General features: G+C 37.9%; 1 pseudogene; it reads right to left on the bottom strand.

Annotated features, from left to right (window-relative positions):
• Positions 1-2,907: 2,907 nt before the first annotated feature.
• On the bottom strand, positions 2,908-5,684 carry LOC137746215 (cation/calcium exchanger 5-like; annotated as a pseudogene).
• Between the last annotated feature and the right edge of the window lie 7,944 nt (positions 5,685-13,628).

Genomic DNA, 13,628 nt, shown 5'->3' with positions numbered 1-13,628 from the left:
ATTGATGGGTTTTCTTTTATTTTTTCTAAGATAACAACTGTAATATGCTTTTATTTTTGAGAACTTTAACGAAAAGCTCTCGGTACTGTTCATTTTAACGAAAAATCATATTTTTACACTAAAAAGTCAATCATGATACTATTCACTTTACCCTTTATTTTGTCATTATCGTTAAAATTCATAGTTTTCAATCTATTTTCATTAATTTTCCTTTTATTTTTCATAACATATGGAGGATAAAAAGAAAAAGTTGTTGTAGTACAAAAAAGAAAAAGAAAGGAAAAAAAGTACTTTGTATCTTTCGGCTTGACTATAGAATCGGTCCCTGAACTTACACCTTAGTTTAGATTTGATCCATGAATTAAATTTCGGTTAATTTACATCATTGAATTTTGTCAATGTGGAGAATTAGTCCCTCCATCCTAACTCTATAAATTAACGGAAATTTAGTTTAGAAACTAAATCTAAACAAAGATGAAAGTTCAAGAACCAATACTAGAGTTTACTCTTATATCTTTTATGGGATATTTCCTTTAAGAGTCACGAGGTTCCTATGTTTTTTTTTTTTAATAAAGTAAAATTCTATGAAATAGTAAACATATATCGACATTGGTTTTCATAAACCAAAAATCCCAAATAATGTGATTAGCAAGTGTTGGACATTAATAATTTAATTATTAAGACCTATTAAGGGTAAATCAAACCCAATTAGCATAAGTTTATGTTCCCTAAAACTTGAATGTATGTTGATTGTGACAATGACCTTCATCTGAAGGACCACTTCAGATTCAGATGATCAGATCGAACCCACCACATGTATGGAGTCATGGACCACTTCACTTTTGATTGAAACTCACTTTGAAATCCTACTTCATTACCATCCTAGTAAGGATTTTGCTAGGTTCAGCTTTCGGACGCGTTTGATTATTGATGACCGTAGATACGTTGTGAGATCTACTTAAATTCATCGATCAATCATGTGTCCGATACGGTTGTTGGTTGTTGGTTGTTGATTCAAATTTTTATAGTGATTGCATTTGTTTTCTTGCTTCTGAGCCTGATGGGGTCTATTGGTGATTACATGGTGCAGTCTCTATGTTATTTTTATGGCAGTTAGTTTGGTAACCGCCAAGTTTTCAGGGTGATTCCAAGTTCACCCTACTTAAATTTCGTTATCAACCCATGTGCCTAGGTTCACTTAAAATTTGAATCTTAATTACAACTCTGTTGGGGTTAATTGGGGTGGAATCTTGGTGAACCAGATTCAACTCCTACCGACTCCAAACAGCTATGGGCGCTAAATGGAGTTTGTTATCGTGGGACGAGCTGTAAACTTAAACATCAGTTGATCGTCTCATTAGCTTTGCGAGTTTTGATTTTCTCATTGCACAAGTTGTGGAGCCGGTTCATGTGACTGAATCTTATTTTCTTTTCTTTAATGTACACCAACTTCAAAGTTGCTAATTAGCAATTTATGCTTGATATAACAAAAATTAACGTAATTTAATTGAGTTTGACGTCCCATACAAGTGAGGAATGTTGGTTTGAAACTAGCTATTTTTCGAAAATGTATTTCAATTTTTATTCATGGCCTTGCAAAAACATGCTTTACAACTTTTCTTTTTTCTAAGATAACAACTGTAATTTGCTTTTATTTTTCGAAACACATGGAGGATAAAAAGAAAAAGTAGTTGTAGTACCAAAAAGAAAAAGAAAAGAAAAAAAAATACTTTATATCTTTCGGCTTGACTATAGAATCTGTCCTTGAACTTGCACCTTAGTTTAGATTTGATTCATGACTTTGTAACTCTGTAAATTAACGGAAACTTAGTTTAGAAACTAAATCTAAACAAAGATGAAAGTTCAAGAACCAATACTAGAGTTTATTCTTATATCTTTTATGGAAATTTTCCTTTTAGAGTCACGAGGTTCCTACTTTTTTTATAAAGTAAAATTCTATGAAACTAATCAAACATATATCGACATTGGTTTTTCATAAACCAAAAATCCTTTGGTCCCAAATAATGTGATTAGGAAGTGTTAGACATTAATAATTTAATTATTAAGACCTATTAAGGGTAAATCAAACCCAATTAGCATAAGTTTATGTTCCCTAAAACTTGAATGTATGTTGATTGTGACCTTGACCCTCATCTGAAGGACTACTTCAGATTCAGATGATCAGATGGAACCCACCACATGTATGGAGGCATGGACCACTTTCACTTTTGATTGAAACTTTCACTTTGAAATCCTACTTCATTCCATCCTAGTAAGGATTTTGCTAGGTTCAACCATCGGACGCGTGTGATTGTTGATGTCCGTAGATACATTGTGATATCTACTTAAATATAGCGTCATCAATCAATCACATGTCCGATACGGTTGTTAGTTGTGAATCAATTATAAGGGATGAGATCATCTTTGGATCTCTACCCTAGAGCAGACGGATTCAGAAATCTGAACCATTTAATTTAAACTCTGCAGCGGCGCCTATTAACCCATCACACAAACCCATGCACTTTTCTCTCTCACTCATGACTCAGATTTTAGGATCTATCTGCTCTAGAGGCATAAATCTGTAGATGATCTCATTCTGAATTATAAGACACTTATTCTGTACAATAAGTTCAGTCTCCTCAGACTAATGTGAACACTCTTTTTTAGGTTTATTTTTTTTGGGGGTTGGGCAAAGCCATTGCAAAGCCCTTGGCATTGTTTTCCATCCATGCATCTATTTCTTTGTACATTTCACTCTGCAGTAAAAGCCTATTTTTTCAACAAGGCGATTATATAAACTACTCTAATCTATAAAGAAGAGGACGAGGACTTGAACTCTGGTAAAAATGGAACTCCCGTAAAAATGGGCTGGCATTCGAACTCGAGGCATTTCACTCTGCAGTAAAAGTTATAGTTCAAGCTATCGAGTGTTGAGATGATTCATGAACATGATTCTGAATTCCAAAGGTCAAAAAGCAGCAAGGGCATATATGGAAGATCAAACGCTAGAAGATTAAAGTATTAAAACATGAAAAGGGCGTGTGGGAAGTAAATATGGGTGAGTGAATAGCACAACCCTTCTAGTAGTCTAAAGAATTTCATCTATCTGCCTATCCGGTGTGAAAACAATAAAAATACCTATAAGCTGCATATCACTTACATCCGGGGAGTAAAAATTTGAAAGAGGGTGGATGATTCTTCCAATATGCAATGTCCTTCTTGATCCGTCAATTCTTTCTTAAATTGTCAATGAATGATGCTTTGTATAATATGCACAATCCATCCAGGTTAGAGCTGGCATGATCAAGCTTGAGATACTTTGTAGCTCTATACCGTCCCTGGTTTCTTGGATTTTCCAATGGCAGATCCAACCTAAATGAACTTGGAATCACCCTGAAAACTTGGCGATTACCAAACTAACTGCCATAAAAATAACATAGAGACCAACTAGGCAGAATCCCCAGAACCTAGGCACCCGGAATCTGCACCATGTAATCACCAATTGAGACCCCATCAGGCTCAGAAGCAAGAAAACAAATGCAATCACTATACCCACGTGGAACTGAAGCTCGTACGCCTCGGGATAAACATCGTATGTCTGTATAACCAAAGCTGTCCCAAGTCCAACAAGCATGTTAAACATTGGCCCAGCAAAACACCCGGCCATGGCCATTGCAGGGTGGTCTGCCTTGGCAACGGCGACATCAGCAACAAGATCCCCCACCAAATTCCCCCGTGCAAGAACTGTGAGCACCAGAAGTGCAGGTGGCAACTCCAGACGTGTTTCGAGAGCAGCATGGCAATTCAGCAATTCTCCAGCAGTGGTGGATATACAAAAGACGCTCATAACAAATGCTATAAGCAATACAGGTAGTTGCTTAGTTTTGGGCTCTTTTTCCACTGCATAATGAAGAAGTGCAAGAGTGGAGGTTGCCAAGAGGATTACAAACCATAGAGGATTACAAAACAACAGGATGATGGAATGGTATGAACGAATTGCAAGCATATAGAAGTGCTAGAGGGCAAAGAGCAATATTGGCTGATGAGTAGAATCTGCTCCATTCAGAAGGTGCAGCTTGGGGAATTGTGAGCTTCAGAAGAAATGAGACTGGAAGCTCCCATGCTTTTGAGATCTGCATACAAAATGAAGAGAGTTTAACTAGTGCAAATGTCCGAAATGAGCTAGAAGAAAGCTACTTAATAAAATTGTATAGGTGAAAAATGAGCTCAATCAGTATATGAAGTTCCACGCTTTCTCCCGGTTCATGCTCCTAAAATTTATATCACACAACAATCAGGTATCTCCAGTTAAAGTTATCCTTGCTCATAGATTTAAGTTTCCTAATTCTGTGCATTGTAATTGATATATAAGCGAATTCCAACTCTCGAAGATCTCCACTTCTCGCTAATGTCATCCATTTCATATGCCCAGAGTTTTCATCTCAAGGATTTTAGGCACGAAACTTTCACCTACATTCAGCTACCGAAATTATTTGGTCCAATGTGCGAAATACTTGGGAACAAAACCATCAGAACATATAAACCCAAGTGCTGAGCTACTTAGCAAGCTGTATAGATTGATACTACAACCAACATTCCTCTATTAGGTAGTTCTTCTCAGAGCAGTACAACCAACCAACAACGGAAATTCTGATCGAATTCTCGAAAACATGTAACAAACCATTGACACTAATTCTAAACTTTGAGACAGATACAATCATACAATTGCATACAAAGCACAATCCACCTAAACTTTTGCAGAACAAGCACAAAAAAAGAACACAAGTTCATCTGAAACATACCATTCCAAGAGCTCTCCGAAACCTGAAACTACGCTTCCCATCCTCTGAACTCGCGGAAACATAACCAAACCCTTCTGCATTTCACAATCTCCGACCAATCCCACCTCAACCCTGCTCTTCTTTCCTCCTCCGCCCAACCCAAAATCCATCCAAAACACCAACCCAACAAAAAACAAGTAAAACCCAACAAACCCAACCGCCTGCCACAGATAAATCTCGGCGCTGAGATACACATAGAACAAGAACAGCGCCGCCATCAGATAAAACAGCACGTCCCTCACAAACGGCGCGGGATTGAGCGAAAAGGGCGCGGCGTAAATCGCCACAAACCCCACTACGAACGCCGACACGAACGTGCCTGCGGACAGAATTGCGCCGAACCCAGTTCCGTACTGGCCCGTCCGGACCGCCGCGACCGACGCGAAGACGTCGGGGGCCCCGTTGCCGAGCGCGAGGAGGGTGACGGTGGCCATGCTGGGGGTCAAATCGAGGGAAAAGACGAGCTTTGTGGTGACGAGAGAGAAGTGATCCTGGGCTGTTTTAATGAGGATGTAGAAGAGGAGTAGAAGGATGAGAGAGAGGGAGGAGAGAGACAGTAATGGGTTTTGGCGGAAGAGGCAGAAGTGGAGGTAGAGGTAGTTGAAGAGGTCATTGGAGTGGCCGGTGGAGGAGCAAGGTGGAATTTTTGCTGCGGTGGTGATGAGGGACCTGTGGGGGGTTATGGGAGCTGGGGAGGGGTAGTTTGGTGCATCGGGAGTTGGGGTAGTGAGGAGGAAGAAGAGGAAAGAGGATAGGAGTGAGAGTGAGAGAACGCAGGCTTTGAAAGAGGAGGAGAGAGAGATGGCCATGCCATTTAGCAAGCTGAAAGCTCCAATCTTTGTGTCAAGTTTTTAGTGAGAGTGAGAGAAAGTCAGAATTTTGGAATTTTTGGATGGAGTAGGATTATCTCCTTCTTTTTTTTTTCTTTTTTTTTTCCCTTTTTTTTTTTCTTCTTTTTCTATTTCAACCGTCATGGTTAAGTCATATCAACATTTTATATTAATTTTTTTATAAAAAAAGAATGTGAAAGGAGCGAATGGAAGGGGATAAAAAAAGGAAATGAGAGAATCCTAATCCTTTTTTTATCCAACTGATTGAGTGGTTACTTGCCTCTACAATGTGTATTGGAACTCTGTTCAATCCAATTAACTACAAAAAAATAAGTCTTCCATTGCAAGAAACACTTGAACTGTTTTTATCATAATCAACTTGAATTTTTATTAAGAATTAGTTTCAAAAATATTTTCATTTACTTTCAATCATTTTAAAAGCAAACGAGACTATTGCTCAAAAATGTAATTGTGCAATTTAGAAGTAGGATTTTAATAGAATTTTGGATATTACTTGTGAAACAAGTGAAGCCCACTTGATTAGTACGTGTAAATAAAGGTATAAGTCCACCAAAAAGCATTAGTAAAATGTAATGCTACACTTATTACCTAGTTGTACCTTCATTTGTATCATATTTCTAATAGAGATAGGGCCCGCCAACGCATGTGAATCTCATCTCTATCAAAGAGATGATACAACTAGATGATAAAAATAGTATTTTTGTAAGTAAAAATATAACTGCTGAACACTCCTTTCTCTCTCCCTCGCCATCCCGATTCCCGCTCCTATCCTCCCTCTCTAAATTTTCCTTCAACAAATAGACAAATTTCGTTTTTCTTTTACCGAAGGAGAAAAATGGGTGATTTGTAATTTTGTATGGTGTAATTGTGAGTAAAATCATGAAATTTTTTGTTATCTACAAATTTCATTTCATTCCCAGAAAATTGGGCAGAGATGTTGAATGTAGCAGAGATATCTCATGTTCCCATAGCAATCAGCACTTGATTAAAATTTAGAGCAAATAATAAAATCTCGAGATTGTAAGTAGTTTTTTCGCCTTTGGGACATTATTCATAAAATAATCACAATTAAATGAACATATACAATATAATTCATTAAATTTTCTCTATTATCAAAATTCAAAAAAAACCAGTTACAAGCATGATCATATTTGGAGCATAACCAGTAACAAGGCTTGGGCACTAAATGTCATAACACAAGTGGTTGGAAAAAAAATTTAAGTATTCAACTACTTGTATTATAACACAATTTTTTTTTTTTATCAAAATTGTATTATAACACTTGCTATATCTAATCATGTTCCCGGCATACTGAAAAATTCATCATGACAACCCACCTACATATATCTGTTAATAGTGGAATAAAACTAAAAATTAAAGTAATTAAGATTATTTAACCACCTTCACCTCCGGCGGTATGTCCTCACAGTCTTCGGGAATTCCATCAAAGAACCTATACAAAAGCCGATGTTTCTCTTGCTCCAGTAAATCCAGGTCGGGAATCTCCCCGGGAATGTCCCACAAAACCTCAACAACCTCCTTCGTCGTCTTCTTCTTCGTCTCCGTCTCCTTCGTCTCTTTTTTACCCGGCGTTAATGAAGTCGACGATGGTTTTTTTACCTTTTCACCACAAGAAGAAGATGAGCCAATTTGTTTCTTAATAACAATCTTCTCACCAACAAGTTCTTCCTCAGTTTTCTGATCTTTTTTTATCTTCCTTCTTGTTTTTGTAATCGTTTCTTGCGTCTTACGCCTCTTTGTATTAGGGTTTTTCCCCAGTATCTTTATCTCGTGAACGATCTCAACTTCTTTTCGTTTACGACCATTAGTAACCGGTGGAGTGTGATCTTCATCACTTGAAGACTCCGTGGCATCCGGGTCCAAAAAGCGAACGTGAACCACCTCCAACCTCGGCTTCTTTTTTTCAGGTCGTTGTAGTGCCGACGCCGCTGCTCCCTTTTCTTGTTTTCTCTTCTGTCCGTGGCAGGCGGGGTTTGAGGGTGGTGGTTTGGGTCGAACGCTGTAGTCACTTTTGGTGCCGTCGGTTGTGGTGATGTTGAGCGGCTGTGGAGGGGCATTGTGAGGGGAGAGAGCAAGTGCTACTTCTTCCGTCTTCTCTCTTGTGCCTGCCCTGTCGGTAGTGGTAGTGGTAGCGGTGGGGGTGATCTGGAGCTGTGGTAGAGGGGCGCACTGATCAAGCACTGCCTCTTTTGACTTCTCTCTCCTACCTGACATTTTGGTGGTGGTGGTTTGGAGATGCGGCAGAGGAAAGGCACTGGGAGCGGCGAGTGCAAGCACGACTTGTCTCAGCGGCATCTCTCTCGCTTTTTGCCTTCTCGAACCGGAGTTGCTTGAATCCTCCATGAGTCCTGAGTGCTTCGTTTCACAAAGTATATAAAAAAAAAATATCAATGTTAGAGAGAGAGAGAGAGAGAGAGTACGTACGTAGCAAGAGTAGTGAAGAAAAGTGGAATTGGGCTACAAAGAACGAGTGTATATGTGTATTTATAGGGATTGTAACTTAAACGGTGCAATTTCCCCAAATCCGTGCTTTAATTTAATTCAAAAGGATTAAGGATTAGGAGAAAGTAAATTAGGGATTAGGGCTTTCCAAATCCAAGTAGGTAAGGGGTTTAGTTCCTTGCGTCCAAAGGACAATATCTTCAAACGTTAGGGTTCTACTAGCAGTCTAGCACGCAGAGGAAACAAGATCTAAAGAGAGAAACTAGAGAGTGTGTGTGTGTGGACTTGGTTAACAACTAGCAAGTCTGTATTTTTATAGGGATTTGATCGTAATGATCTAAGATCGCCAACGGGAATTGGGACGATCCTAGGAAAGATACTCTGCGCTCAGGTGCATGACAGTTTAGCCTTGTTAGGCATCGACGACTCTTTTTACTCTTCAGTATTTAGTTACCATTTTTCTCTCCATCTGCGTCACCATGCAAGAAGGAACAAGTAGGAGAGATAGTGAGGTATATCTTGCATCGATGCTCTACTTCTCTCTCTCCGCTCCAACTCACGCACTGCCAACCACCACCGGCTCAGCCTCTTCGTCGGATCTCCGATTAGCCCTCCACTCCCTTCCCTCTCCCCCAATCCAATAAACCAAAAAATCCGAGGATTGGTTTGGTTTTCACAAATTTGTTTGAAGTGTCGTTTGATAAACTATTTTATTTTTATTCTTGTTTTTATTTTTATTTTTATTTTTATTTTTTTAAATTAAAAACTTGTTTGGTAATTATTTTCAGAGCTATTCTTGTGCACCTTAAGAATTCGGCTTATTTTTAGTTTTCAGATTATGGAGAAATGAAAATTTATTTCGTAGCTGTATTCAAACTGACCCTTAGTAATTTGTACCTAAATCAAACAAACTATAAGGGCGAAAGTCGAAAACTCCAAGTTCTGGGTGTTAGGTCCACATAGGTGTTTTTAACACTTTAAAGATTTCATTCTACACTTATCACCGGTGTATTTTTCTTTCTATCTATAGGAAATTTGGGGTGCAAAATGAGATTTTTGGAGTGCCAATAAGATTTCTCTAATGTAAATCTAAACGGTAAGTTAGGTACACCAAATTTTTAAAACAAATTTTCAAACCAGATGACGTGTCACCAATAGGAAATAAGTACGTTAATTAACACTTAAGTAATAATTCAATTATCATCTGCCCCATGATTTGGTTTACAAAATTTAGTTTACAAATTTGGTCTCCCTACCATTATCCAAATCTAAAACAATTTTCGTTCACAGGCATGCAAGTATCCTCCTTCCAGCTCAAGGCAATAAATTAGCAACCAAAGTTAAGAGAATCCAAAAATAAGATCAAACATCATATATTTCTTTTTCTCATAACAAGGAAAAAGCCTTCCCTGTTTCTATGTCTCTAATTAGTATCTCTACAGAGAAAAAGATACACAAGACAAAGCACCCCCTCATCATCTATACTCCTGCAGTGGCAAGCGATATCCCGGCATGACTATCTTGTCAGCGAACATTTTGCCCGTCTTGGGCATAACGTGCCAGTGCAACGTCAAGTTGAATTCTTTACCCCGAAGTGGTTCCCTACACAAAGATGAATTCCAAAGAGAGTCAGTTATCGATGGAGCCAAGAAACTACAACAGATCTTCGTCCTGATGAAGCCAAGAAACAGATGCAAAGAATGAAAGAGACTGCTCGTACCTGATCAATGAAACGGTACTTGTTTGAACTTTGAAGTATGCATCCAAAACTTGGCATGTTCTTTGGTTGGTAAGATATATACCATCCCAAAGAGAGATCTGTAAAATAGTGTTAAAACTTTAAGCAAAGACTTATTTAAGCAATAACTAAAGCACTGTGCAGTCTACAAGCCCTAGTAGATACTATAGAGTGGATATGCGGATCCGAGGGACACATATATACAAGCAAAACAAATGGAAAAACAGTTATTCGGTGAAAGAGAAGAGTTGTTAATCTCAAATTTGACCTCAAGAAAAGCAACATCGAAACATACATAAATAGCAATACACCACGAATGAACGTAGGTTTTTCAGAGGATCCTACCTAGGGTCAAGTTTCATTTGTTAAAAATGTCTACGAATGAGATTGTCTCTTGCAACAAGGTTACTGATGAAGCTCTTGCAGAAATGAAAAAGGTAGTTTGAGAATGAGGGACTGTTTCTTTTTATTTTTTAAGTCGTTTGGACGTTCTTTTTAGTTTTTCAAGTTTGAAGACTAATTTAATTGTTTAGTGGATTATCTTTTGAAAAGTTTGAAGTTTATCGAAATAAATTTGAACTTGAATAGTATATTTGAATGCTTATTTTATAATATTTTAGATAAATATATTTATTTATTTATATTATTTTTAAGTGTCATATCCTTACTGTATCGTGTTTTTGTTTTTATAAATTTAACATATCTCCATGTCGTGTCGTATTGTATCCCCGTACTCGTATCCTTGTCCATGCATTTTAGGCTAGGAGTCAAGCAAATCAATAATTTTTCAACTATCATCTTATTTGACATTTCTCATCATACATTTTCATTTGATTAATTAGATCAAATAGTCTAGTCAAATAGGAAGACATCATACCATCATCCATCATACGAGCATATTCAAAATCCCTTATAATACCTTGTAGTTTCACAGCTCGTACCTGAGAATCACCCCTATATTCTTGCTTCAAGGTGTCCCAAGCCTCCTTAATTGTTTCATGATTTGCACTTCTCTGGAAAAATCTCATCCGATACCGCATTTTGAATCAATCCAAAGGCTCTAGCATCTCGAGCAATTAGATCTTGAGCTGCGCGAGATTTGCTTCTTCTCAGCTTGCTCACCTTCAACTTCCGTAGGCTCATCATACCATTCTTCAACAATCTTCCATAGATTATGAGATTTAAAGGTCATCTTCATCTTGATACACCAGAAGTCATAGTTGACACCGGTGAATGCTGGAGCTCGAAGCTCAGCTCTAGATCCAGACATTTCAGTCATTCAACTGACTCTTCGTTGGAACTCAACTGAATTCAAGAATCACAGTGAACGCCCCTCGATTCAAATCGAACCAAGCTCTGAGGTCATATTGATTAATGAATTTCTGTGTATTTTGTATGGTTTTGTTACTGGAGAAATTGTCAAAGAAAGAACAACAATGGAGCTCTGCAGAAAATGGAGAGTACGTTGCTCTCTCTATTGGGTTGGATTCGACCACACAAGCATACACACGCACATTCACACAAAACATCAGTAAATAGGACATAATCATCAAGCCTAATTCACACAACCATAAGGCCCAAGCCTTCAATCCATTTCCAAATGGTCCAAGTTCTAATTACTAAGAAAAAGGAATAAGCCTATATAAAGGTTAGTGAAAAAATATTATTGACCAATGTGGGACAAAAGGGTCTCAAACTCCAATAATTAACCCCCTTTGTTTTATAAAAGAAAGAAATTTTATTATATTTGAATGAAAATGTTTACATCCGAAGAAAGTATTAAACAATCATTTTGACTCAAGACCATCCCAATTATGAAAGTTCCATTCCCGTACAACAAACCAAGCCACTAGATAGCTGCCTTGTTGATAAATTTTACTGACCTCAATTGTTATTTCAAACACTAAACATCAAAGAGGATGTCTTCAATTATTACATTAGGTTGAGTTTTTCCGTTAAGCATTTCCACTAGACATGTGGAGTGCGATTCGATCTGAACCACCTCAAAGCCCTTATCGCTACAAGCCAACATTGCCACTCGTATTGCTTCCACCTCCGCCATTAAACTAGATTCATATGGCAAGCCTTGACCATTGCTTGCCCCTTGAAAGATACCCACATAACCTCTTGCTACCTATCCATATCCACCACAACCCAACGCCCTGAATCAAGCTCCATCAATATTCACTTTGATCGTACGAAATGATGGGCTTACCCAACTTTTAGGAAGAGGATCACTAACCTGGCCAATCTCTTGCCGTTGCACCGCATCTACACATGGTACCCTCCCTTGTTTCAATTCCTCAAACTCACACCATTGTTTCGTCAGTAGCATTATGGACTCCATTGGCTCCACATTTTTCTTTTCAAATGCTAAGCAATTTCGAGACTTCCAAATTCTCCACAAGCCAAATACCACCCATTTTAGATCTCTCCGGATTTTCCTTTTTTTCATAATGGTCTATGAGCCTTCCCAACATTCGGAAAAATCACCTGCCTATACTAAGGTAGAATCTAATTGAATAGGTGTCCCAAACCAAAAGACCCGTGCAAACGGGCATTGAAAGAACATTTGACATTGGGTTTCATCTGCAACACCACAAGTCAGGCAAGTAGTAGCAAGACGAATACCTCGATGCTGAAGGTTCATTTTAAACACCAAAATATCTTTACAACCCATCCAAATGAAATGTCGTCGTTTATTTGGGACATCCAACTTCCATATCTTTGACCATATCTTACTCCGGCCTTGTCCCACACTTGACTCCCCCTGACCTTTTCGTCCTAGCAAACCCTTTTCCCACTTGGATTTGTAAACCCTTAATCCCTAATTTACTCTCTCTTTAATCCTTTTGGATTAAATTAAAACACAGATTTGGGTGGGCTTGACAATTTATGACACGACCTATTAACCTGACACGAAAAAACATGAAATTAATAGGTTTTCTGGTTGACACGATAAGGAATTGGGTCGTTATCGGGTAATCCGATAAGCACCTACTAAGATAACGGGTCAATCCAGGTATACATGTGAGTAACCTGTCACACGATAAGAAAATATTAATTTACTAACTCTATACATCTAAAAATAAAACTATAACTAACAGCAGCAGGATAACAAATGAAAGTTAAAATATAAATACATCTATATATATTAAATTTAGAAAATTGATGACCATTGGATCAATTGAGATTTAATCTCGACCGTCTAATGTTTTTCTCAACCCTAAATCAAACACTCTCTCTCTCGAACTGCACTCTCGAATCTCAATCTCGAACCTCAACTCCGACTAGCCACAAGTCTACGACCACCCTCTCCGATCTCCCTCCACCACACCATTGTCTTCACATACAACCTAGTAACCCACCACCAGTCGATCTGCTACTTTTATCTCTCATTCTCCCTCCTTGGATCGAGCGAATCTTGTTAAGATATTTTATGGCAATGTTCAGATATTTTGAAGCAATATTTATGTGAAAATGTGGCTGTGCAAATTTTTAAAACAAATTTTCAAACTAAATGATGTGTCACCAATAAAAAATTAACACGTTAATTAACATTTAAGTAATAATTCAATCATCAACTAGCACTTCCTTTGGTTTAAAAAAATTAGTTTAAAAATTTGATCTCCCTAGCATTATCCAAATCTAAAACAACTTTCGTTCACAAGCCTGCAAGTATCTTCCAGTTCAAGGCAATAAATTAGCAACCGAAGTTAAGAGAATCCAAAAATA

Source organism: Pyrus communis, chromosome 9, assembly GCF_963583255.1.
Source record: "Pyrus communis chromosome 9, drPyrComm1.1, whole genome shotgun sequence".
In the NCBI taxonomy this organism is placed as follows: Eukaryota; Viridiplantae; Streptophyta; class Magnoliopsida; order Rosales; family Rosaceae; genus Pyrus; species Pyrus communis.
This window is presented reverse-complemented; position numbering and strand designations above follow the sequence as displayed.